The sequence below is a fragment of the Onychomys torridus genome, chromosome 13 (genome assembly GCF_903995425.1).
Source record: "Onychomys torridus chromosome 13, mOncTor1.1, whole genome shotgun sequence".
Taxonomy (NCBI): Eukaryota; Metazoa; Chordata; class Mammalia; order Rodentia; family Cricetidae; genus Onychomys; species Onychomys torridus.
The window spans coordinates 25,400,770-25,426,168 of NC_050455.1; the positions used below are offsets into that span (position 1 = coordinate 25,400,770).

General features: G+C 53.4%; 1 protein-coding gene across 3 annotated transcripts in view; it reads left to right on the forward strand.

Annotated features, from left to right (window-relative positions):
* Nucleotides 1-7,928: 7,928 nt before the first annotated feature.
* Psd2 (pleckstrin and Sec7 domain containing 2) overlaps nt 7,929-25,399 on the forward strand; it is a 58,425-nt gene continuing 40,954 nt past the window's right edge. The window contains exons 1-4 of one of the 3 annotated variants that reach the window (XM_036204527.1): nt 7,929-8,064; nt 8,204-8,308; nt 10,946-11,035; nt 11,460-11,630. The gene's annotated coding sequence lies outside the window, so the exon portion shown is untranslated. Of the gene's footprint in view, nt 8,065-8,136; nt 8,309-10,945; nt 11,036-11,459; nt 11,631-25,399 lie in introns of those variants that run through there. The other 2 variants (XM_036204529.1, XM_036204528.1) reach the window with 2 other exon arrangements.

Sequence of the window (25,399 nt, forward strand, 5' to 3'; positions counted from 1 at the left end):
AGAGGTCCTGAGTTCAATTCCCAGCAACCACATGGTGGCTCATAACCATCTGTAATAAGGTCTCTTCTGGTCATACATGCTGTATACATAATCAATCAATCAATCAATCAATCAATCAATCAATCAATCTAAAAAAACCTTGAGTAAAGATAATAAATATTTGTTAGTTATCATTTTTAAAGATTTATTTATTATATATACAGCATGTATGACTGCAGGCCAGAAGAGGGCACCAGATCTCATTACAGGTGGTTGTGAGCTGCCATGTGGTTGCTGGGAATTGAACTCAGTACCTCTGGAAGAGCAGCCAGTGCTCTTAACCTCTGAGCCATCTCTCCAGCCTTATTATTATTATTATTATTATTATTATTATTATTATTATATGTTTTGTTTTTGAGACAGGGTTTCTCTGTGTAGCCCTGGCTGTCCTGGAACTCACTCTGTAGATCAGGCTGGCCTTGAACTCCGAGATTCACCTGCCTCTGCCTTCCAAGTGCTGAGATTAAAGGCTTGCCCATCTGGCATTAACTATTAATTTTAAAAAGAGTATTTGATTTTACTTAATTTTTATTGTGGCTATATGTGTATATTTGTTGTCGATGTATGTACACATACATATGCATGAAAGTACATATCTAAATATCATGAGGATGGGAGTTCAGATCCCTAGGCTAGCTGAACTGGCAAACTCTAGGTCCAGTGAGAGGCCCTGTTTCTCTCTCTCTCTCTCTCTCTCTCTCTCTCTCTCTCTCTCTCACACACACACACACACACACACACACACATTCAAGTTTTTTTTTTTTTTGCTATATATAGTGAGTTTAAAGTCAGTCTTGGATGCATGAGACCCTGAGACCCCTTCTCAAAGAAAATGAAACCCTCAGTACCATGAGATACATTCATAATATGGTGTAACTATCATTAGTATATACTTCCAGAACTTTTTTTTTTTTGTTTTTGTTTTGTTTTTTTGTTTTTAGAGACAGGGTTTCTCTGTGCAGCCCTGGCTATCCTAGAACTCCTTCCAGGCTAGCCTGGAACTCACAGAGATCCACCTGGCTTTTCCTCCCTGCTGGGATTAAAGGCGTGTGCCACCACCACCCTGCCTGCTTTTTCTTCTGTCTAAACAAAACCCCAGGGGTTGGGGATTTAGCTCAATGGTAGAGCGCTTGCCTAGCAAGCACAAGGCCTGGGGTTCGATCCTCAGCTCAAACAAAAACAAAAACAAAAACAAAACAACTCCCCCCCCAAAAAAAAAACCCCTCCAGCTCTTTGGTCCTCACTCTGGCCCCAGTTGGCACTGACCCCACTTCTGTCTCGATGACTCTGTGTACTGCAGATACTAGGTCTGTGAACAGGATCTTACAGGTTTATCCCCGGGCTTACTTCACTCTGAACATGATGCATTAGAAGTCCACCCCTGTATAGCAGGTGGCAGATTTGTTCCTTTGCTCCTCCTCCTTCACACAAATATACATATGCATATACACGCACACATACATACATCTCTTTATCTATGTATCTATCTATGCATCTATGTATGTATGTATGTATGTATGTATGTATGTATCTATCTATCTATCTATCTATCTATCTATCTATTTTGAGACAGGGTCTCATTATATAGCTCGGGCTGTTCCAGAACTCTGTAGACCAGGCTGGCCTCAAACTCAAAGGCATACACTTGCTTCTGCCTACTGGGTGCTGGGATTAAAGGCCCGTGCCATGCAATGGCTCTGCAGTTCTTTCTTGAGAACTGTAGACGGTCTCTGTCATGCCTCTGTTGGGGGGTGTTCCTGTCGCTCCCCCTCAAGGCTGTGGTTGGCGGGGTTTCCCCTTCTTGACTGTTATGGGTGGTGTGGCCATGGGGCTTACTAATTAGGAATTCATAACTAACGGTTTTCTTGTCAAGCTCTCCTCCCCCCCTCTTTTTGTGGGTAGGACCCTGTGCTGGTTTGAAAGAAAATGACCCCCCAAAGGGAGTGGCACTATTAGGAGGTGTGGCCTTGTTGGAGTAGGTGTGGCCTTGTTGGAGTAGGTGAGGCCTTGTTGGAGTAGGTGTGGCCTTGTTGGAGTAGGTGAGGCCTTGTTGGAGTAGGTGTGGCCTTGTTGGAGTAGGTATGGCCTTGTTGGAGGAGGTGTGTCCTTGTTGGAGTAGGTGTGGCCTTGTTGGAGTAGGTGTGGCCTTGTTGGAGGAGGTGTGGTCTTGTTGGAGGAAGTGTGTCACTGTGGGGGCGGGCTTTGAGGTCTCTTTTTCTCAAGCTTCCCTCAGTGTGACAGTCAGTGGACTTCCTGTTGCATGTAAGATACAGCACTCTTGGCTCCAGCACCGCATCTGCCTGCTGGAGGCCATGCTCCCTTCATGATCATGATGGACTGACCCCCTGAAACCATAAGCGAGCCCTCCCCCCCAACTCTTTGTGAGAGCTGCCGTGGTCACGGTGTCTCTTCACAGCAATAAAAACCCAAACTAAGACACCCCCACCCCCGCTTCTCGTGTCCTTCCCTGGACACGCCTTCTCAGAGCCCGTTCCCTCTTCTCCCCTTCTCCTGCTTCTCCCCTCGGGTCCGCTGACCCCTCCCTCCTTCGTTGGTGATCTTATTCTCTTATCTGAGTGTGTATTTGTAGCTGACTCTTTGGGGGAGGATATTGGTAATTAATTAAATTGAACTAAAATAGAATGTACACTATTTTCCCCCTTCCCTTTTCTACTAAGGAATGCTGAGAGCAGGAGACCGTCTTTCCCAAGGCTGAGTCTCTAAGTGGTGATCCAATACCAAGTGGTCAGCCCTGAAACCGTATGCATACAAACAACAGGAACGACACTGAGCAAGCTGTAGTTACATCCTTACGCACCTGTACATATGTGCAATAACAGCAAAGAGAAAGCGGCCACGGTCTCTAGAGGGAGGGTGTACATGGGAGAGACAGGGGTGGGGGGGGGGGACACGGAGGAGAAGGGGGAAGAAGATGGAGCCCGCTTAACTGCTTTTGCCTTCCTAGCTGGTCCCCACTGTCGTTCTGACTGACCCCCAGTCCCAGTCTCGGAACAGCAGCTAGAGGACTCCTTCAAACAGTCTTCCATAGTGCCTCGGGTCACTAAATGCCAAAGGCCCCACGTCATTTGCCTCTGTTACCCTGACTCACTTCTCAAACCCTGCATCCTTCATTGCTGGGCTGTGACATGCCCTTGCCTACCCCATGCCCACTCCATGCCCACCCTGTGCCCATCCCATTCCTACCCCTTTCCTACCCTGTGTCTACCCTGTGCCCACCCCATGCCCACCCTGTGCCCACCCCATTCCTACCTCGTGCCTACCCTGTGCTTACCCCATGCCCACCCTGTGCCCACCCCATTCCTACCCCATGCCTACCCCCTTCCTACCCCGTTCCTACCCCATGCCTACCCTGTGCCCACCCCATGCCCACCCCATGCCCACTCCATTCCCATCCTATGCCTACCCCATGCCCATCCCATACCCACCCTGTGCCCATCCCATTCCCACCCTATGCCTACCCCATGCCTAGCCTGTGCCCATCCCATGCCCATCCCATACCCACCCTGTGCCCATCCCGCTCCCACCCCATGCCCACTCCATGCCCACCTGTGCCCACCCTGTTCCTACCCCATGCCTATCCTATGTCTACCCTGTGCCCACCCCATTCCCACCCCATGCCTACCCCATGCCTAGCCCGTGCCCACCCCATGCCCATCCCATACCCACCCTGTGCCCAGCCCGTTCCCACCCTATGCCTACCCCATGCCCAGCCCATGCCCAGCCCGTGCCCACTCCATGCTTTTGCGCTGGTTTTATTTCTTCCCTGAATCTCTCCTAGGCCAGATAGCTACATGACAAAGTCCTTTATCGCTTTTTTTTTTTTATGTTAAGAGGCAGTTTCAAAGCATCCCAATAACATTTTTTCCTTTGAGACAAGTTTTCTCTGTGTAGCCCCGGCTGTCTTGAAACTCCTTCTATAGACCAGGCTGACCTCAAACTCATAGAGATCCTCCTGCCTCTGTCTCCCAAGCGCTGGAACTGAAAGCGTGCACCACCACTGCCAGGCCCCAATAACATTCTGTTTAAAGTGGTAGCCCCAGCTTCTCCCCTAGTGACACCATGCAGGTAAGTGACCCCGCAGACCTCGCTTTCTTGCATGCTTTAGCTGGGCGCTGTCACCTGAACTGGGGCCTCCCGGTCTGATCACACTTCACATGCTGGCTTGGGCAGAGTGTAGCTCAGCTTGGCTTGCACTTATTCTATAACAGAGTCCTCCAGTCTGCAAGGTTTCCACTTTGGCCTACAGCCTGAGAGCTCCCCAGGGCACACCTAGGGAAGGTCTGTGCCCATGCCTGCCTCCCTTGGACCCTGGTGATGGAGTGCCCACCAGGCCTTAGTCCCTCTCACTTGGTTCAGAGTCACCCATCCCTTACCTTTCGGGCTATCTCCATCCCCTACCCTTCCACTGAGCCATACCCCAGGCCTCCTGATTCCCTTTCTGCCTCCATTACTACTGTTGACAATATTATAAACATCCATAGCTTATCATGGCCATTGTTCTCCACCTCACACTGGGAGAAAGGCAAGAAGTGATTGACTATTTTAATTAATTAATCAACATATCTAATTAATTAATTAATGGTTTATTTATTTGCTTGTTTTTTAATTTTTTTTGAGACAGGTTGTAACTTGATAAGCCTGGCTGGTGTAGAACTCGCCATGCAGACTAGGCTGGGCTCGAACCCACAGAGACCTGCCTGTCTCTGCCTTCCGAGTGCCCATCATGGATTGGACATGTTCATTAAAGGCACGTGTCACCAAGGTTGGACCTATAGGGAGTTTCTTCGTATCCACCACCATCCCTTTCTTTCTTCAGGATCTTAAGTAGCACAGGCTGGTCTCTAACTGGCTGGGGATGACCTTAACTTCTGAGCTGTTTGCTTCCACCCGCAGGGTGCTGGGTTGCAGGCGAGAGCCACAATGCTTGGTCTTATGCAATGCTGGAGTTCTGGACCCAACTCTGCGACAACTGAGCTATTAATACATCCTCAGCGTCAAGAAGGGTGAAGATTTATGTCTATTTTGTTTCCTGACATGAGGCATCAACAACTGGGATCAATATATATTTATTAAACAGATGAGTGGAGAATATACAATATTTGGAATTTTTCAATCTAAAAATGAGTTCGAGCCCAATGTCTAATATGGCAGTTTGATGGCTGTGGTAGAGCCACCATGTGGTTGCTGGGAATTGAACTCCTGATCTCTGGAAGAGCAGCCAGTGCTCTCAACCGCTGAGCCATCTCTCCAGCCCGGCTGTGGTAGTTTGAATGTAATTGACCCCCATAATCTCACAGGGAGTGGCACTATTAGGAGGTGTGGCTTTGTTGGAGTAGGTGTGGTCTTGTTAGAGGAAGTGTGTCACTGTGGGGGCAGCCTTAGAGGTTTCCTATGCCCAGGATACCGCCCAGTGTCTCAGTCAGCTTCCTGTTGCCTGCAGGATGTAGGTCTGTCAACTCCTCCTCCAGCACCACCTCTGCCTGCCTGCTGCCATGCTTCCTGCCATAACGATAATGGACTGAGCCTTTGCAACTGTAAGTGAGCCACCCAATTAAATGTTTTCATTCATAAGAGTTGCTGTGGTCCTGGTGTCTCTTCATGGTAATAAAAACCCTAACTAATGCTGAGCAGTGGTGGTGAACGCCTTTGATCCCAGCCCTTGGGAGGCGGAGGCAGGCAGATCTCAGTAAGTTCGAAGACATCCTGGTCCACAAAGCGAGTTCCAGAACAGCCAGGACTGTTACACAGAGAAACCCTGTCTCGGAAAACAAAACAAAAAACAAACAAAAAACCAACCACCCAAACATACCTTATCTAAGACAATGGCCATTTGAATTGTATGCTAGGGAACTCTCAGGCCAACAGGGTAGGCTTTGGGGCAGGGGGAACTGGGGCTCATATACTATTAGAGCTGCAAGCATTGGGCCCCAGCTGGCATGGTAAGTGGGATCAGATTGTGAGCTCCCCAACCCCAGCTCAGGTGCTAGCACCCAGGAAGAGAGCTCTGTGCAAGTCACTTAACTGTCAGCTGTACGGTTGAGGTGGTGGCTCTGCAGGTTAGCATGTGTCATGAGATGCGTTCAATACCCAGCACTCCCAAAAGAACACAAAATGAAATAGAACTGTCAGCAAGCAACAGTGTCCTCAAAGGTGGGCTGGCGTGAATAATGTTCACTTCATTCAGAGAAAGTGGAATAGGCTGACCAGTTTGGATGACCTGTCAGGAGTGCTAGACCATGGTGGCACATGCCTGTCATCTCAGCACTTAGGAGACTTTAAGGACAGTGTCGGGTACATAGCTAGTTGGAGGCTAGCCTGGGTTCAATGGAAGCCTACTTCACCTTCTCATCTCTCAAAAGAACTTGGCAGGAGCCCTGTACAAGGGCAAAATGAAAGTTAGCATTTGTTACAATCTTTAATGTGCTCTCTACCAGGCGGGGCAGTTGTAGTTTCTGTGTCCACCAGCAGGTGGCGGCCCAACCCCAAAAGAGCCGTCCTTGATCGACTCCGTTTTCCTGGGCGCAGGGAGGACGGATCTGGGCGGTGACACTGACACTTTTCCTTGGTGCACCAGGACTTGGGGCGAAGTGCCTGCATCTCTCTCAGTACTTGGTGGTCGTTGGCCTTGGTCACCAGAAGATAAGAGCGTCTCCGTTTCCATCCATATTGTGAAAGAGCATGGTCTTTGGAGATATCCTGAACGAAGTTGAGGAAATACTCAGGTTGGACTAGATAAAGGAGCGAGAATCGGGACTCGGACGCTGCTGATAGACGGCTGTGGCTGGACGTCTGCAGCTAAGGCCGAGTGATGACTCTAAGGATGGATATCCGCTCGCTTAGTGCAAGAATGCCGGGCTGCCCTTGGGGAGGACCGGCTGTAGGTGCCTGCCTGCCTGGTGGCGTGGTGCGCTGTAATTCAAGGTGCTACCAGCAGAGGGCGGCAGGGAGCCGTGCTTTCCAGGCCCGCTCCCTCCAGCGCCAGCTAGCTCTCTGCGAACCTGCTGTCTGGAAGGCTGGGCAAGATCCGACTTGTCAGGTGTCCCTTGGCTTTTGAGAAAGCTTGTCTTACTCGCTTCTTGAGGGCTGAGAGCGCTGGGGGAGAAGGGAGGTTCAGCCTCAAGCCAGAAGTTGCCTGGCTTAGTCGATCCTCTTTCCCTGAACTCAGGAACTGGCCACTCTAGTCCCGGCAGCTCTGGGACCAAGTAGGGCAGATGGGGTGCTCATTGAACCCCCTATTACTCAGGCCTGGATGGCCCCCAGGAAGCATGGGGTTCCCACCCCATCTCACCATTGCCAGTTCCCGTACTCTGCTGGGCAGGTTCCCAGAGGCCCACAAAGGCTCTCAGATGGAGTTCTGGGCCATGCACCGCTGTGCCCTGGGACCGCGGCCTGCTGGCTCTAGGCACTGCTGGTCCCTGGCCCTCCCCTGTAGGGCTTTGTCCACTGTCCTGGCTCTGGGCTGGCAGCAGCTGCTTGCTAGGGGAGGGGAGGGGCAAACCTGGACCCTCTTGAGCCTTCCTTCCTGGCTGCCCCGTTTGCTCCCCACCTCTCACTGCTGGTCCTCCCAGACAGGGCCTGTCCAGTGGAAAGGGTCTTTCCTCATCTCCACACAGGTTTTAGTGTAGTGTTCTCATTTCCAGATGACACAGAGGTTCCAAGGATTCAGCCCAGCCTCTGTATCTCCTCGCTCAGTCCCCTGACACGTGGCTTCCCTCCTCTGGCCCTGTGGAGTCCTTGGCTCATGTAGGGACTGGTCCCTGGCCTCATATTTATTCTTTGGTTCAGTACTGTTTGTTTCCTATTGTATGCTTCCTTGGCTCATAGTAGATCTGGGGACTCAGAAAAGAGAGAAGGGACCTAGCCCAAGGAGCAGCTGTCTAAGCAATATGGAGGCCCAAGTTGTGACTGGGAAGCCATTGGAGCCTGGAGGGGTGTCTCCCAGGTCTGGGGAAATCTCCCAAGAGGGGTCTTCCCTGCAGCTGCTGAAGTAGCTCCCACCCAAAGGTCAGGGCCCATCACCCCCCACCCCCGTTTTGTGTTTTCACATGCTTGTTTTTCTTTCAAAACCCCTTTTAGTATTTACAGCTTCGTTCTTTATCTGCTGATGCATTCATCATCTGAATGCCCCGGATGTACCTACCAGGTTCCAGTCCAGCTCCCAGGGACAGAGAAGTAAAAGAACACAATTGAGCCATCATGGAGCCCATGGTCTAGGAGGTGGGGGCAGGAGAGACAGAGGCCAGAATGAGTAAGTGAACGGAATATGTGCATTCATGTTGTGGAGGGGAAGAAAGCAGGGGTGAGGGGTGGTGTGGAGGGTGGTGGTGAGGTGGTGGTGAGGGAGGGAGGTGGAAGGAGAGCTGACGGGCCTGGGCTGTGCAGATCTCTGGGGGAGGAGTGCTTTAGGAAGTGGGCACATCACAGACAAGGGGCCTGAGGTCAAATGTGCCTGGCATAAGAGAAGATGCCTAAGGATGCTGGTGTGGCTGAGGGCAGAGAAGAGCTGGGAGAGAAACAGTGGAGGACTCGGGAGGCCATGTGAAGGTAGCGGGGTGACGGGACCGAGCCTCAGAGAGCTACTGCTTGAATTTGAGCAAGAGAGTGTGGGGTCTTTCCATTCCATAGCCACCCCTCCCCCATAGCTGCTGTGCTTGAATGCTAGGGGTGTGGGTGGAACCAGTTACGAGGCCACAGTGACAGTTGGGGAAGAGAAGGTGGCTGGGCTATTATGGTGGCAGTGGGACTGACCACAGTGGTCAGCTTGGGACCTAGGTGGGATGTCTCCGACTATCTGGGGATTGGATGTAGTGGAGAGGGAGGCAAAGATGGCTTCCAGGGTGGGCAGGAGAGCAGGAAGAGGGCTGGGGACCCCCCCTGGGCTGAGTTAAGGCAGGAACCTCAGCCAGTATTGGTATCTAGATCTGCCCTGGGGGTCCCGTGATGTCGCGCATTGATTCAGCTTGGTTTGGAAGCTGGTCATATCATCAGGGAGTAGAGTCCCAAGACAGAGGACAGTGCCAAACACTCAGAGTCAAGAAGTCTGCACATTGGACATGGGCTTGGCATTGCCACAAGGCTCGGGCTACAGTCAGCCTCCAGCACTGTTATACGTGATTCATGTGGGCCTGGCTGGGTAGGCATGCCTACTGCATCTGCTTGTCTTTCCCTGGCATCTGTAGCCTGGTGAGAAGAGAGTGGGTGATTCCAGCTCCTCGAGGTGTCTGCAAGCTCAGGTGTCCTTGTGCAACACCCAAGCTGCACAGCTGTACTTGGGAGTTGTGCTGGTGATTCTCATGAATGGTGATTCTCTCGTGAATGGTGATTCTCTCGTGAATGGCGGTTCTCATGAATGGCGGTTCTCATGAATGGCGTCATGGATTGTGAGGGCAGAAGAGACGAGAGTTGCCCTAGAGTCTGTTAATATCGATGGCCGTCTTGACAGGATCTAGACTCACCTAGGAGACAAATCTCTGGGTGTGTTGGTGAGGGAGTTTCTAGACTGGGGTAACCGAGGTGGAAGACCCACCTTAATGTGGATAACACCATTCCATGGGCTGGGGTCCTGAACTGGAAAAGAAAGGGGGGGAGCAGAGCGCCAGCATGCATCTTTCCCGTTCCTGATTGCTTCAGTGCCGCCAAGGGCCTCAAGCTCCCGCCAGCGCGCCCTCCCCACAGGACTGTGAGTCCAAACCAGCCCTTCTCCTAAGCTGCTTTCCTCAGATATTTGGTCACAGGAAGGAGAAAGTAACTACCAGGGAGTCGAGAGAGGAATTGGGGACAGCTGTCAGGGCCAGCTTTCAAGGAGCTCCCATGTCCTGTGGAGAGGAATGAGGACAGTGGCCGGAGCTGGGAGGAACAGACTGGGGAGGGGGGTGTAGGTGACAGCACATGTCCCTTCCTCCCTGCTCTGTGGATAGGCACTGGGGGACACTTGTGGCAAGCCAACCCTGATCTTCCAGATCTCAGTGCGTGCGAGACAAAAAGTGAAGAGCCGCTTCCTCAGTCTAGACGAGCACGCTAACCACTGAGCTACATTTCCAGTCCCAGCAAGCGGTCCTCACCAGTAGAGCCATGCCCACGGAACGCACACATGTGCCAGGCTCCGTGTGGACAAGCACCTAGTTCTCTACCCAGCCCTGTCAGTCAAGTCTCTACCGTCTGCATGGGGCAGATGGAGCGGGAGCCTAGGGCGGTGGTCCGGCCGTGACCTGGGAGGTCCTGCAGAAGGAATGGCTGGTGTCTCCACCTCCTCCTGAGCCCCAGGAATGGCCACCCTCCTCAACGGCAGGGCAGTAGTGGGGTCAGGTTGTCTCTCCTCCCCCAAGAAGATCTGAGGTTCCTGCATGAGAGGGTGTCTGAGGGCTGGTGGGGGGTGAAAGGTTGCGTTCCAAGCCCTCTCTCAACTGTTCACTGGTTCCTTAGATCTCCTGAAACCCGGGGCAAATGAGGTCTGCTCTTGGAGCATCAGTGTTTTTATCTGTAAAATGGGTCCTAGGATCGTTTTGAGTCAAATAGGACACAGGGAAAGCATTAGAAGAGATGTGGGTTTGGTGAGCCGAAGCTGGAAGCTGAGAAGAGGGAGGGAGTAAAAAGTGGGCTCCCGTGGTAGCCCTGCTTCCCCTTCCCCAGGACTGGGCCTTCTCGCCCTTCCCTCCTCCAACTCCTATGGTTTGGAGCCCCTCAGTGTCTCTCTGAGGGGTCAGATCTCGCTCTAGAGATTTAGAGCCAAGAAGTCCTTAGTGTGGAGTCCAGGCACGGTCTGGTCGAACTCCTCCAGGAAGCTGCAGACCTGGGGTGGGGGCCTGTGAGGTCATCCTAGGGTGTCCCGATCTTTACTTCCATCTGCAGCTGAGACTCTCTCTGTTGTCTCCTCTTTTCTGCCCAGTCCAGCTGTCCTCAACCCCCAAGTCTGTCCGTACCTCTGGGTGCCTGTCTCTCTCTGTGACTCTCTCTACTTTGCTCCCTAAAGACCAAGGTGAGGTCTCCCATGATGAAAATGGGGGTTCTGGGGGTGGGGGCAAGGCCCGTCCCTCCGTCAGGGGCCTGGGACAGTTGGGACTGTGGTTAGGTCGGCCAGAGGTTCGAGGACAGAGGCTGGGCCGGGTTAGGAGGGGGGCGGGACCTCGTGGAACTCCCCTCCCCCACTTTCTTAAAGGGTCCAGAGCAGGCCGGTGCGGGCCAGGGGTGGCCGCGTCCTGTGGGTGGGCGCCCCGCGCAAGGTCGCGCGCTCGTGGCCAGGCACCAAGGGTGGGCCCTCCTGGTGGCCACCGTGCCCTCCGGGCGGCGCGCGCACTGGCAGCCCCTCCACCCCCCGCCCTTCCCGTCCTTCCCGCTCCTCCCTCCCTCCCTCCCTCCCCCCTCCCTCCCTCCTTCGCTGCTCTGTTCCCTCCCTCCTGCAGTCCGTCCCCTCCTTCTCTGCCCAGCCTCTCCACAGCCGTGGTTCCAACACCTGAAGGGACAGAAGCGGACTCGGGGAGCTCCACCAGGCGGCGGCGCGGGACCTCGGGTCCAGGGGGTGGCTTCCGCATGGCCCCGCCGTGAGAGGGAACCCCGAGGCTGGGACCCGAGCGGTGAGTGGGGCCACGGGCCAACTGTGTCCCCAAGGCCTGCATGCTCCGGGACCCCGCCCCTCTCCTTAGGAGGCCAGCTAGATACTAGGAAGGGGTTTAGGGTGGTGGGAGGACCGCAGGCTGGGTGGCGGGAGCCGCCCTCCGCCCTTTTTGCCCGCTAGGGTCTGCTAACAAAGCTACATTTCGAGATCAATTCTGTGGTGGCTGGAGCATCCAAAGGATGCGGTTGTCATGGAGATGGGGCAGGGAGAGGAAGCCCAAGATGGTCAGGACTGGGCCAGGGAGTGGGGGCGCCGCCAAGAGCCCCAGTCCCGCCTGCAGGGAGGATGGGGCTGCTGGCCCAATTGTCTCCCGGGCTCTGCCTCCTGGTCCCCTCCCCCTTTTGTATAATCAGTGTCAGCGTGTACGTTGGTGGGGTGCCAGTGTCAGTTTGGAGGTCTGTGGTTGGGGTGTTGTGTGCTCGGGCCTGCCACAGCTACCTCCACAACCGAACATCTTTGAGGATTTATCTCTCTTTGCCGTTTCCTAACTTTGACAGGCAGGGCCTGGGGCCCAGGCCTCTCTGCCTCTGCAAGAGCAGGGGTTCGCTTGGGGGCGTGGCAGGCGGTAGGCAAGGCCAGGCCTCACAGACTGGCTATGGCAGCATTGAGAGGAGGGGTCCTTGGAACCGGGTGCCGGGTCTGGGTGGGGCAGGGAATCCAGATGTGGGGACCACCCTATCCAGCTCTTCTAGACTCCTATCCCTAGAGGATCTGGGAATCTCTGAAATAAGACCCGGAGCATTGTTTCTACACAAGACCTTGGGCCCATTGCCCACTGTCCACCCCTTTGTCTTAGGTCCACCTTGCCGGGCCCAGAAAGAGATCTGGGGGGGGGGGCAGATGCAACAGTTATAATGCAAAGGGCAGAAGACTCCTCCTGGCAGCTCAGGACAAGCCTGGCTGAGCTGAGACCAAGCAGCCTGCTCTGGCTTTGCTGGTATAGGAGAGTGGGCCTGGGTAACATTAGGATTTTCCTAGTCCCCTCCAGACCCCGGAGACAAGAGCTGCTTTATGAATACCACTCAGTTAGCTTGAGGGACACAGGCAGGGAGCATAAGGACCACCTCCAAGCCCCCCCCCCCCACCCCGACAGATGCCTTCCTCCCAAGGAAGCTACAAGTTCCGTGGCCTGGGATCTATGAATCAAGACAATGGGCCAGCCACTTTTCTTGTCCACCCAGGGGTTTGGAAGAGAGAATTGTTCCCCCAAAGCCCTTTCTCCTGATGCTTGGTGCTAGGCAGTGGGTTTTGTGTGGGGTTTCTACAGTGTTTGATCCTGGTGGGAAGAGCAGATCTACAGGCATGACCAGGGCCCTCAGGGTCCCCACACTGGGGTGAGTAGGTAGGTGTGGCCAGTTAAAGGTAGAGGGATGACAGGTTTCCTTGGAAGGCCTCTTCACTGGGTGCCTCCTACAGGGTTGAGGTCTGAATGCTCAGGTGATTTGTCCCTGGAGCTCTGAAGTGCCTTGCGCCAGACTAAGAGGTTTCCTTCCTGCAGGCTTGCCCTGTCTGCTCATTACCAGGGAGGGGACACACGTCCCAATCAGATCTAGGGTCATTGCTCAAGGGAGAGAGAAAAGCTAGCTGCTTTCTGACCTCCACGAGGCCGAGAGACAGGGCCTGGGAGTGTCACACTACCCTGCTTCCATTGATGGGTCAAAGCTACTGTGTGGGCTACCCCGACACCTGTGAGTTTTTGGGGAGACACCACCACTATTGCCCCCATTCTGATCAGAGGCCTCTGGACCCAGGGAGCGATTGTCTGCTCCAAGTGTCTTGTGAAGGTAGGACTTACATCTGGGTATGACTTTCTCAGGCTCAGACCTGTGTCCCCAGCTGTATGTCCCCAGCCACCTCCTCTTCTGCCCTGGAACCACAGCTTAGGACAGAGGTGGGCCCGAGCGCCTCCCCATCTGCATGGGAGTCACCTTGTGGGATCTGGAAGCACTGTACTAGGGTCTCCTAGGGAGGTGAGGTGAAGGCATTTTTCTTCTGGGCAGCCTGCAGACTGAAGCTACCTCTCTTAGCAGACGATGCTCTAGACCTCCTCTGCCAGATGGTCTTTTCCAGGAAAATCTGTTTTGAGAAGCATCTTGTGTCTGGGGTTCCATATTTAGCCTGGCTCCTTTTACGGGAGGATATACTCAGACTGTCACCCCTCAAGGGATGTTTGGGGGTGGGGTGAGTCCAGGGCTACACCTGGCTCCTTGCCACAGTTTCGCCAAGATGGAGAGGTCCTGGCCTGGCTGTGGTATGTCCTGCTGGTCTCTCTGGGGTCTGGTCATGTTCTGAGAGTCCTATTCTTCACTGAGCTTGGCTCACAGTGGAGTCAGGCTCATTGTGGGTGGCGAGTCCTCCTGAGTTGTGCCCGCATGTTTGGGTGACTGATATTCAGGTCAAGGCAAGCCCATGGCCCAGCTTGCTTCAAGGCTGTGGGCTGCTGCAGACAGCAGCTGCCTCCCTTGCCTCCTGCTCAGAAGCCCAGTTTGCAGCAATGCTTGCCAGGGCCTCTTCCCAAATCTCTTTCACTGCCCTGCCTCACTGCACCTTGTCACACTCCACATACACCTGCACCCCCTTCACCCAGAGGCCAACATCTGGCCATGCGTCTTCCTCCCCTTCTCTCCCTCTTTTGAAAGTTGCAGGCTTTATAACACAGTTCCTCAAACTATCTCAACATAAATTCCCCGAATCAAGGATATTTTTTTCCCTTGCAAAACAGTCATACTATTATCCTAACTGAAAAATTTAGGAATGATTCAGCTTGCCCTTATATTTAGCCTTCATTCAAGTTTCTCCAGCAGCTCTAGTAAGATTTTTTGTAAGTATCTGTTATGGATCTTTCTTGTTTGTTTCTTTGGTTTGGTTTGGTTTTTGAGACAGGGTCTCTCTTTTAATAGCTCTGGCTGTCCTGGATCTTGCTATGTAGAGCAGGCTGGCTTCAAACTCACAGAGATCCACCTCCCTCTGCCTCCTGAGTGCTGGGATTAGAGGTGTGCGCCACCACACCAGGTTATAAATCTTTTTTTTTTTTTTTTTTTTGCCAAGGAGCATACACTATATTTAGTTATGTTTTTGTTCTAGATTAACCTCACTTTTTTCCCCTTCCATTTTTGAAACGGGGGTCTTATGCAGCCCAGGCTGGCCTTAAACTCATTGTGTAGCACTGAGGATGACCTTGAACTCCTGATCCCTTGATTTCACATTCTTTCCTTCCTTCCTTCCTTCCTTCCTTCCTTCCTTCCTTCCTTCCTTCCCTCCCTCCCTCCCTCCCTCCCTCCCTCCCTCCCTTTCTTTCTTTCTTTTTTTTGGAGACACGGTTTCTCTGTGTAACTCTGACTGTCCTGGAACTCACTCTATAGACTAGGTTGGCCTCAAATTCACAGAGATCTGCCTGCCTCTGCCTCCCAAGTGCTGGAATTAAAGGCATATGCCACCACTGCCTGTCGATTCCAAATTCTAAATGCTGGGATTTCAAGCATGCTCCACCATGTTCAGCTAATCATCTGACTTAAAAAGTTTTTTTTTTTTTTTTTTCTTATGCTGTTTTTATGACCTTATCAGTTTTGGAGTTGTGTGGAATCTCCCGTGTTCTGGCTTATCTTCTTGCTTGCTCCTGATCAGATTCACGTTAAACATCTGTGGAGTGGACATAGCCCATAAGTGATGTTTCGTCTCAGTGTCCCATCAGAGGGCACACCTTACAATAGAGAGTGTTATGTGCGGCCACTTGGCTGAGGGTCCATTTGCTTCGAGTCTTTACTCACTTTAACCTACATCCAGGACTTTATCAGCTTGGGCACCCCTGCAGCAGGGGTGTGCAGCTTCGAACCATCGAAACAGATCAAACCGATTCAGACCAGATTGCTCTCAGGTTTACTACCTCTGGGTGGAGGCAGGTGCTGCTCGTGAGGAGAGAAGGGAGGCCTGAGAAGGGAGTGAAGGGTGTGGGGGAGTGGCAAGAAAATGGGCACAAGGTGGAAAGAGAGACCCAGGACTCGGCCTGTGGAGGATGAAGGCTGAATTTGGCTCTTCCCTCAGGGTACTGGGAGCCCCTGAGGGATTTTACAGAGGTGAGTGATGGGGTCGTTTTGTGCACTGGAAGGTTCTCTGAAGAGGAATAGGATTGGTTGGGTGGCATGTTGGATGAAAGCTCATTCAGGAGGCTGTGACGTGGCCCAGAACAAGGTGCTTGGAAACCGTGTGGTGCTTCTGGTACAGCCCTTCTCATGGGTTGTGTGGCTGGCTGGCCCACTGGGACAGCGGTCTGGGGAAAGGGATGGAAGGAGAGCCCAGAGGCAGATAGATAGCCTCCCTGTCAGGCTAGAAGCCGAGGGTGACCAGCTGTTGCCTGTGGCTTGAGAAGGGGGACGGTGGATGGGGTTTGGGTGTATGGAGGACTGTGGATGGAAGACACCACTTTGCAAGTCCTGAAGCTGCTTTTGTCGTGGGGCAAAGGGAGGCCACACACAACCTGCAGCAGGGGTGGGTGGTGAGTCCAGGCACGAGCCGGGGTACTTGAGCAGGTGAGGGGTCAGCGTATAGGCAGCTGCCCTGCAGGAGTCAGCAGACTCCCTCCCTCCCAGAATGCAGTTCCTCACCTCATGCCAAAAGACTCTGTTAAAGCTCTCCCTAGTGAAACCCAGTGCTCGGTTCCCTCCAGCCTGAGGAAAACCACAACCTGTCCCCACAGCTCTCACAGTAGGTCCAACTCACAAATTCAGTTGGGTCTGCAGCTGTCCATCACTCAGGTCCTGGCCCAGAGCCCACTGCCTCCTCTTCTGCTCAACACTTCCTTGTTGGTCCTCACCCAGTGTCTTGGTGAGGGGTTCTATTGCTTCGATGAAACCCCATGACCAGAAAGAAAGCTGGGAAGGAAAGGGTTCATTTGGTTTCCTCATCCACTCTTCATCATCAAAGGAAGTCAGGACAGGAACTCAAACAGGGCAGGAGCTGATGCAGAGACCATGAAGGGGTGCTGCTTCCTGGCTTGCTCCCCATGGCTTGCTCAGCCTGCTTTCTTATAGAACCCAGGACTACCAGCCCAGGGATGGCACCACCCACCATGGGCTGGGCCCTCCCCCATCGATCACTAATTGAGAAAATACCCAACAGCTGAATCTTAGGGAGGCATTTTCTCCATTGAGTTCCTCTTCAGATAACTCTCGCTTGTGTCAGACTGATAGAAAACTAGCCAGCACACTTGGGTTCTCCTTGCCCACATCTCTTTCAGCCAGAGCCTTCGGGAAAGTAAGTCTCAGCTTCCTCAGTTGCCTGGACTAAGTTTACCCACCCCCCTGTTTCTGCACCTCTGCCCTGCCTTCCTCCTGCCGCTGTGGGCCAGGGCCACGTGTCCCTCTCCTGCCCTCGGCTGCCCTCGGCCTGGGTACCAGACCTTGTCGCCTCTCGCCTGCTTGAAGACACTGTTAGCAAGTGTCCCCTTCTGCATCATAGTTCCATTCTCTCTGAGGTCATTTCATCAGGAAGTGTCCTGCTGGTTCTTCCGGAAAGGTGGATCTTTTGCTGTCTCCAGCCAGGGACACTGCATTACTTCTCTTTCTAGCAAAGACGATCCAGACTCCACATCCTCTCCTTACACTCACTCTCTCTGACTCTCCTCAGTCATAAGCGCCCCTCTGTATTCCCCGACTGCATTTCTCAAGGTCACCAGTGGCCTCCTCATTGGTACAGCAGAGCCAGCTTCCCATCATTGCCTGCAGCACCCCACATCCTGGCTCCTTCTTTGAGATGCTTCCGTGGCCTCTGGGTCGCTTGTTCCCCTGTTTGTTTCCGATGTTGTGTGTTGATCCTTAGCCTCGGCTGCTGGCTCCCTTCTTCTCCCTTGAAATGGGAACACTCCAGGACTCAGTCCCCACACAGCCACCTGGCCAGGGCTTTACACTGATTTCACCTAGTGCTGCAGCTTTAAGGTGCCACCTGTGCCTTGCTGGCCCCACGTCTGCCCATCGGTGTGTTCAAGCCCCCAGCCTTACCTTCTCATGGAAGCTTCAGGTACTCGCTCCACACTTCAGCTTTCATGCCAACCAGATAGATGCCTCTAACTCAACTTCTCTAACATGAGACCTTTTAAACCCATCCCTCTCTCCTTCTCAGGGGTGGCACCTCCATCCATCGGGCTGCTCAGGGTCTTGACTCCCTTGCTTTTCTCCCATTGAGGCTTTACCAGGTCAAGGTGCCCCTCTACGGGCCAGCGGCTAGAGAAGAGGTGGTCGTGGACTGCCCAGCAGAGAGCCCCACTAACTTTTTCCACAGCATTGTGTTCTTCTGGAGGCCATAACCTTTGTCAGAACCAAGCTGAAATAGGGCTAGGACAGGGCAGGGAAGTGGAAAGAGGGTGGGAGAAGAGATGATTGGGAGGGAGGGTTAAGAGGCATTAGGCAGTTAGGGTCTTTGGAGGGTGTGGAAAGCCACATGGAAGGAGGTTGGAAGAAGAAGGGGTTCCCTTGGTGCCACTAGGAAACATGAGCATCTGAAATGGGTAGAAAGTGGAGGGTGGCGCTCTTGGCTCACCGTGGCTATTGAAGGAGACTGAGAGAGATGCTCAGACTTTGTGCCATTCCGAAGGGCAGGCTTCCTCTATGCACCCTGCAGCATGGAGCTGCCTGACGCAGGACACAGGCCATGGGTACCTTCTGAAGTTGAGGGAGGTGGAGCAGTGGCCAGGAGGCAGTGGACTGCCAGAATCTGGACAGCCTGGTTCTGTGACAGTCTAGATAGTGAAGATCTTAACCCAGCAGGGAGGTCAGCTGAGGCGTGGATTCCCTGCTCTACATGACTTGGGATTTGAAGGCGGACACTGTGGATTTCATTAATGTTAAGGTTTCTCCAAAGAAGCATGCTGATGTATGCAAATGTTAAGCAGACGAGGGTACCAATTGTCTGGGGGTGGTAGGGAGAGAGAATGCTAGGGGATATCAAGGAATGACCTTTGTGGAGTGGACCTGAAAGTCCCAGTGGGCACACACAGATGGATGCAAATCTGCGCACATCCCTGGGGTCTCTTCCTGTTCAAATGAGTCTACCCAGAGAGTCCTCCTGGACCTCCACGGCCCCCTGGAGGCTCGCCTCCTAGCAGACAGAATGGACGGGGCTTGTTAATAGCTTCAAGCCTCACTGCTTGAAAGGGACAGTCACTCAGAACCCAGATTTTCAGCTCTTACTTAACCCCTTGTGTGGCCCATGTGCCTTGAGATGGAGGTAGTTACGAGCCTGGCCTTGGTGGGAGTGTTGCTGTAGCTAAGTCTTAAGCGTTTGCCTAAGGGAAGGGGTTCCTTCTCTGCTCACCCCACTGGTCTCTTCCCTTATGCTGGGCCTCTGAAGCTCCTGCCTGGAACCTGCTCTGATAGTTGCCAAGGACAACGGTCTTCAAAACTGAATGGCCTGTGCTACGTGCTGCTCTTCCGAGCACTCTACTCAGGGCATGGGCAGCCAGCTGGTTCCCCTGTGGACCTGAGGAGCTTCTGGAAGGAAGTAGCTGGATGCAGCCCCGACCCCATTTCCTTCAGTTATCCTGTGAAATAGGGGGTGCTAGTTGGTCTCATTTTGTGGGTGGCCTAGAGGCTTAGGAGGGTGAGTGACCATCCTGAGGTCACATGGTTGGTGGGGAGCGGGGATGTTCCCGAGGCTCCGGAGTAGTCATGTTTCCCATATCGTCCTGGCTTCCTCCTGCCCTCAGGGAGTGGGATGTTGAAGTACTTGGGTGATCTGACTTGGGAAGGCTCCTGGACTTCTTCGCTGACGGGAAGAGCCCGACCTTCAGATTTTGTGACTGGCAGAGGCAGAGTCAAGGAGAATGAGATGTGTAGGTGGTCTAGGGATACCACCCAAAAGTCCCTGTCACAGTTGCCCACTGTCCATGCTGTTGGGGGCATGATAGATTCCTGTGGAGCCCTGGAAGTGCTCAGGTCTGGGCCAGTTTGTGCCCCAGGCTGGTGAGGGGCAGAACTGGCCAGGCTGGGTCTGTTCTCAGCATTTGCTGTATGCTTGGTGTCCATGTGTCCATGTGCGTGCGTGCGTGCGTGCGTGCGTGTATGTGTGTATGTGTGTGTGTGTGTGTGTGTGTGTGCGTGCGTGCGCGCATGCGTATGTGTGTGTGTGTGTGTGTGTGTGTGTGTGTGTGTGTGTATGTGTGCGTGCGTGTGTAAGCGTGCGTGTGTATGTGTGTGTGTGTATGTGTGCGTGCGTGTGTGTGTGTGTGTGTGTGCGCGCGCGTGCGTGCGTATGTGTGTGTGTATGTGTGTGTGTGTGTGTGTGTGTGTGTGTGTGTGTGTGTGTGTGTGTGTGTGTAGTGGGGTCAGTAGGAGGGCTTAGGGTGAGTACCAGGCACAGACTGAGAACATTTCCTCTCTCTTTGCCAGGGAACCCTGGTGGAGCCCTATGGGCAAGTGTCTGAGGTGGAAAGTTCTTGGGGACTGGAGAAATTGGGGTTCAAGCTCGCCCAGACCCAACACTTACAGGGTTCCACAGGATTCTACCATGCTCCTGACAGCATGGGCAGTAGGCAGTTTTGAAAGGGAAGTCTGGGTGGTCTGTGTGTAGGCTTTAGGTGGTCTGTGAATCTTCCCAAACAGACTGTTGTATAAATACCACATGCTAATGGATTGTGCCCCTGGAGCATCCACGACAACCCAAACAGACTCTGAGTGTTTTGCAGATGTGAGAGTCCATCTGGGACGGGCTTCCAACCCCCATCAGGTGCTGAGCAAGATCCTGAGCTTGAGAATGTTCTGAATCTGATGCATGTGGTCTGGTGAGGCCCGTGGTTCATCTACCTGAGCTCCCCAGGACCCTGGAGGCAAGTCCAGAATGTCCTGGCTTCCAGCTCTGATCCTTGAGGCAGCTATGGCCTCAACACCTCTGGATAACATCCTCAGACCTTTCTGCATTCCTGGCCTGGGCTCAACACCCCAGAGGCTTAGATTCTGCCTGTCCTGGGTACTTCTCATCACCTGGCACCCATCATGGCTCTGCCTTATGTCCCATTTCCACCAAGTGGCCTATCCACCCTCCACAAAACCATCTGCTGCCACTCTGTGTAGCCATGGCTGGTGAAGGTGCCTGTCTTCCCCATTATCATCTCAGTTTGAAGTTCTGGGCTGTCCCTTTTCCTGTCTCCAGATTCTCCAAAGATGGAAGGATTTCTACCCCAGGTGTCCAGTAATGTACATCTAGCTGCCCTTGACTTTGTCCTTAGGTTTGAAGGCTTCTCTTTCCACCTTGACACCCAGAGGAACTGTCTCCTCCCCTCTGTGTGGTTGTGTGGGCCTGAGTATGTATGCACATGTGCATGAGCCCACAAATGCCTGCTATGCATAGTGAAGCATACAGGTGTCTCACAGAGCAAGCCAGCCTGGAGCCTGCCTGCTGGAAACTCCCCTGGCCCTGCCCTGGTGCTTCCCATAGCCCCTGGCTTGCACCCCAGCATGGAAAGGACTGTAGGACTGTCCAACCCTGCAGCAGCCTTGCTCTGAGCATGTTCCTCGGTGTTGCCTAGCCTCTGCCAAAACCGAGAGGAAAATAATCCAAATTACTCAGCCGACAAATATTTATAAAGCATCCCTATGTCCTGAGCATAGCACAGGCTCTGGACGGCTGTGTCCATGCCAGGCCCTGCCCTGACTGGACTCACATCCTAGTGTCAGGGAGGTGGTCAGGAAAGAAGCATGTATGGGGTTTGGGGAGCTGCAGACATGACTGCCAGTAAGTGCTTGATGATCAAGGCTGAGGACCCCAGCGTGCATTCCCAGCCTTCATATAAAAAGCTGGGTGTGGCGCATACCTTTAATCCCAGTACTTCGGAGGCTGGGTTTGAGGTCAGCCTGGTCTACAGAGTGAGATCCAGGACAGTCAGGGCTATGAAGAGAAACCCTGTCTTGAAGAACCAAATCCACCACCACCACCAACCTCCCCCCCCCCAATGAACAAACAAAAACAACCCCTCCAAATCTGGGTGCAGTGGTATGTTTCAGTACCTCCAGTGCTGGGGAAGTAGGGACCGGAAGACCCCTGGGAATCACTGGTCAACTAGTCTAGCTAAATTAGTGAGCTTCCGGTTCAGTGAGAGACTCTGCCTCAAAAAATAAGATGAACAGCAATCGAGGAAGACACCCATGTATACCTCTGGCTTCCGCACATACATGTGCACACACATACATGTGAGTCTGCAACATACAAGTGCATTCACACATGCACTAAAACCTTAATTAATCCAAAAAGGAGAGTTTCCAGTTTCCTTGGCACTCTAAAGCTCAGAGGAGTATGACTGGGTAGTCAGACAGGACATTTATTTGGAGTTGAGCCTTGAATGGCAGGAAAGGCAGCCACAGAAGGATCCAGGGAAGCAACATTCTAGGCCAAGGGTACAGCTGGTGCAAAGGCCCTGAGGTGGGAATGAGCTTGGGGAGCAGAAAGAGGCCAGGGTGGCTGGGGAGGGGACAGCAGAGTGAGCTCAGGCAGGGCATTTTTAGGCCATGCTGGGGAGATTGGATTTTCATTTAAGGGAGATAGGAATTGCTGGAGGGTTAGGATGGAGGGAGGCATGTGGTGTCGTTTATTTTTACAGTATCCTCTGGCTACCATCAGGCAAACAGGGAAGGGGACAGGATTATCTGAGGAGCAGTTGAGATCTGGAAAGTGTGTGGCTCTCCAGTCACTCCTGGCCCAGCCTTCTCCCATCATTATGGTCCCATCTCAGCTGGTGCTCAAAGGAGGCTGCTGAGCCCAAGGTCATCCCACGGGCTGTGGGTAGTGAGAGGCTCCTGGAAAGGGGCTTGGATCAGGCTGAGAGGCGGGCCACAGCGGGGCTTGAATGCTGCCAACTTGTCATTTGTAGGCGTCTCCCTGAGACAGATGCTCAGTGGCCCAGCTCCACTCCTCTGCTCTGGCCAGCAGGGCTGGAGGCAGGAGGGGGTCACTTCTTTGGCTTGTTTCTCTTGGTTGAGGTTTGGGGGCCTTGATTTCATGGGGTGGGGGTTCAGCCTGCACCTTAGTCTTCCTAGCTGCAGAGGGAGACTGACCCTGATTGTGAGATCCCTGACAAAGCCTTTTCCAGTGTGTGTCTTAGTCTCTCTCGCAGGGAGAGTTGAGTTCAGCTGCCGCTTACCCTGGGGAGTTTGCTGTTCTGTGGATAGCCACCCCTCGGCATCCATGACCTTAGCGTCATTTACCCGCTGTGGCTTCTCACAGGCAAGAGAGGTTAAGAGTGAGTCCCTGGTCACATCATGGTTCAGAGTGAGGACCTGGAATGTCGTTTTACCTTGAAACATCCTCTCTGTGTATCCCTCCCAAGGCTCAACTACTCTGGGCTCTACTGGCCCTCAGCCCGAGCAAGGACTCTGGGCCCCTCGCCTAGAGTAGATCTCAATGCCGCCCCTTGTCTGTTCAGCCCTGGAACCGAGGGCATGGGTCAGTGCCCAGTATTGGCAGAAGCTCAGTCCTACTCAAAGCTTCAAGGGACATGGCGAGGCAGGTAGGTTTGGGATAGCCTGGAGCAGTTTCTAGAACTTACAGAGTGCTGGGGCGGGGGTCACCCAAGAAGTCCTTGATTTGTCCATGGTTCTAGCCTTGGTCTTCTGTGGCTTGGACATCAGGTGGAGCCACTTACATCCTCAAGTGGCTTCAGGGAGACCAGGCAGAACCTTAACCAGAGGGGCTCTCCACCCTGCCAGGCTCTACCTCTGTGCTTGGGTGCAGGAGCTGGAGACATGTGGGCAGAGTTGGGGGCTCAAGCTGTGTCACCCAGAGTCAATGCCCTGCTGCCCTGGACTGGTGAGACCGTGGAGGGTTAGAACTCAGGCCGCAGGCTGTGGAGTCCCGCCCCCTCTCTTCCTCGCTATGTTCCCCTTGGAATCTCAGTTGAGGGGGTGACCTCCTGCCCTCCTCTGGGTGTGCCACTGGAGGGAACCAATAGAAATAGCAACAGCAGCAGGGATGTAGGGCAGACCAGAAAGACTCCCTTACTTAGCGCTAAGCCTCCAGGGTCTCTGGGGTCCTAGCATCAGGGCCAGATAGCTTAGAGCTTGGCTTGAAGATGTTTTAAATCTCTCTCTCTCTCTCTCTCTCTCTCTCTCTCTCTCTCTCTCTCTCTCTCTGTGTGTGTGTGTGTGTGTGTGTGTGTAAAATCTGAACTTAGTGCAGTTGTTAGAACTCTAGATAGTCTATGTAGAGAGACCCTGTCTCAAAAAACCAAAAACCAAAAAAATCCACCCATACTCTAGGTAGTGACAATGGGCTGAGCTGAGGCCACTGATCTCTCTCTTTGTTTCAAACTCAGTGTTTGAAAACCTATGGTTAAATGATTTTAACTGGTCTATAGTAACTGAGCTCTCCTCAAAGGCCCAGGAGTCCCCAGAGAGCAGAGCTCACTTTCCTGTCTGGGCTCACATAGGTGCAAAGTCCTCCTGGAACTCACCTCTTTCCTGCAGGCCTGAGTTGGTGGCCTGAGGCGGGCCTGGCAGGTGAGACTCAGGGGCAGGCAGATACTGGGGTTCCCGTCCTTATCTCCACACTGCAGCTTGTTCTGCTGCAGCCCAGAAAGCTGACTTCTCCCTCTCCTCCTCCAGCCTCTCCTGAACTCAGATAGACCTCTCCAGAAGAAAGCAGGGTGTTGGGGGTCACCAAGGCCCGTGTAGTGGAGCAAGGGAAAAACTCAAACCAGAAACAGGAAAAGTCTAGGCACCTGCCTCTGCAGCTTTCCGGGGTGTTGGGGGCGGGCCTGGCTCGTGTCTCGTGTCCGGGCTGAGATTACTTGGGAAGGTAGCCTAGACTACAGGGGGCTGGGGCAGAGAGGAGAGAATGGGTGAGTGAGGCCACAGCCCACTGCACCTGGCTTCTGCCTTCCTAGCTAGAACACCGTTGGGCAGGAAGCCCCTGGAGGGTGGGCAGAGCAGGGTGTGGCTCTTCCGGCTTCGTTTTCCCCAGAGTGCTTCTCAGAAGTCTTTCTTGAGCTCTTCCTTAAGACTTGGTGAACTCCGGGGTGTGTGTGTGTGTGTGTGTGTGTGTGTGTGTGTGTGTGTGTGTGTGGAGGGGGGGCTCATGAAGAAGGGATCCCTGCTCTCTTTCCCTTCTGCTGTGGCTAGACACTTGCGCTGGCAGGGGCAGCCTCGCCTCGCGCAGCGGGTAATGCCCAGCACCCTGGACAGCGCGCCGCTCACGGTGGGCCCCCTGTGGCTGCTGGCTGTCTCCAGGCTCTGCTCTGGCCTCCCTGGAACACTCCCAGCCAGCCTCAAGCTGCACTTTCCTTCATTCCCTTGACTTCTCTCTTAGTGCCCCCTTTCAAAGCAACTCCTGGGCCAATTCTCTCCACTAGTTACAAAAGCGGGTTCCTCTGCCTCCTGTAGCCAGGGCTGAGAACGTGTGGAGAGGCACATGGCCAGCTAAGACAAACCTGGGGTTTTGTCTCTTTTCGCTCTCAATAATACAGGAGGGAGGGGGGGGCTTCAATTGCTGCTGGACACTTGCCCAGTTCCTCACTACCTGGATCTTCCTCAAGGGACTTTGGTGGATTCTGAAGAATACAACAGAGACCCTAAGAAGTAATAGAGATGGGCAGGGGCTAGGACAAGGGTCCAGCCACGGGCCAGAGAAGAGCTGGAAGGGGGGGGTGCTGGCCTGACCATTGAAGTTAGGGTGTTGCAAGCTGAGCTCATTCCCCAGCTGAAAGTTACTCAGGAGATCATCATAGGCTTCCCCAGCCCTGGTTTCACAGGA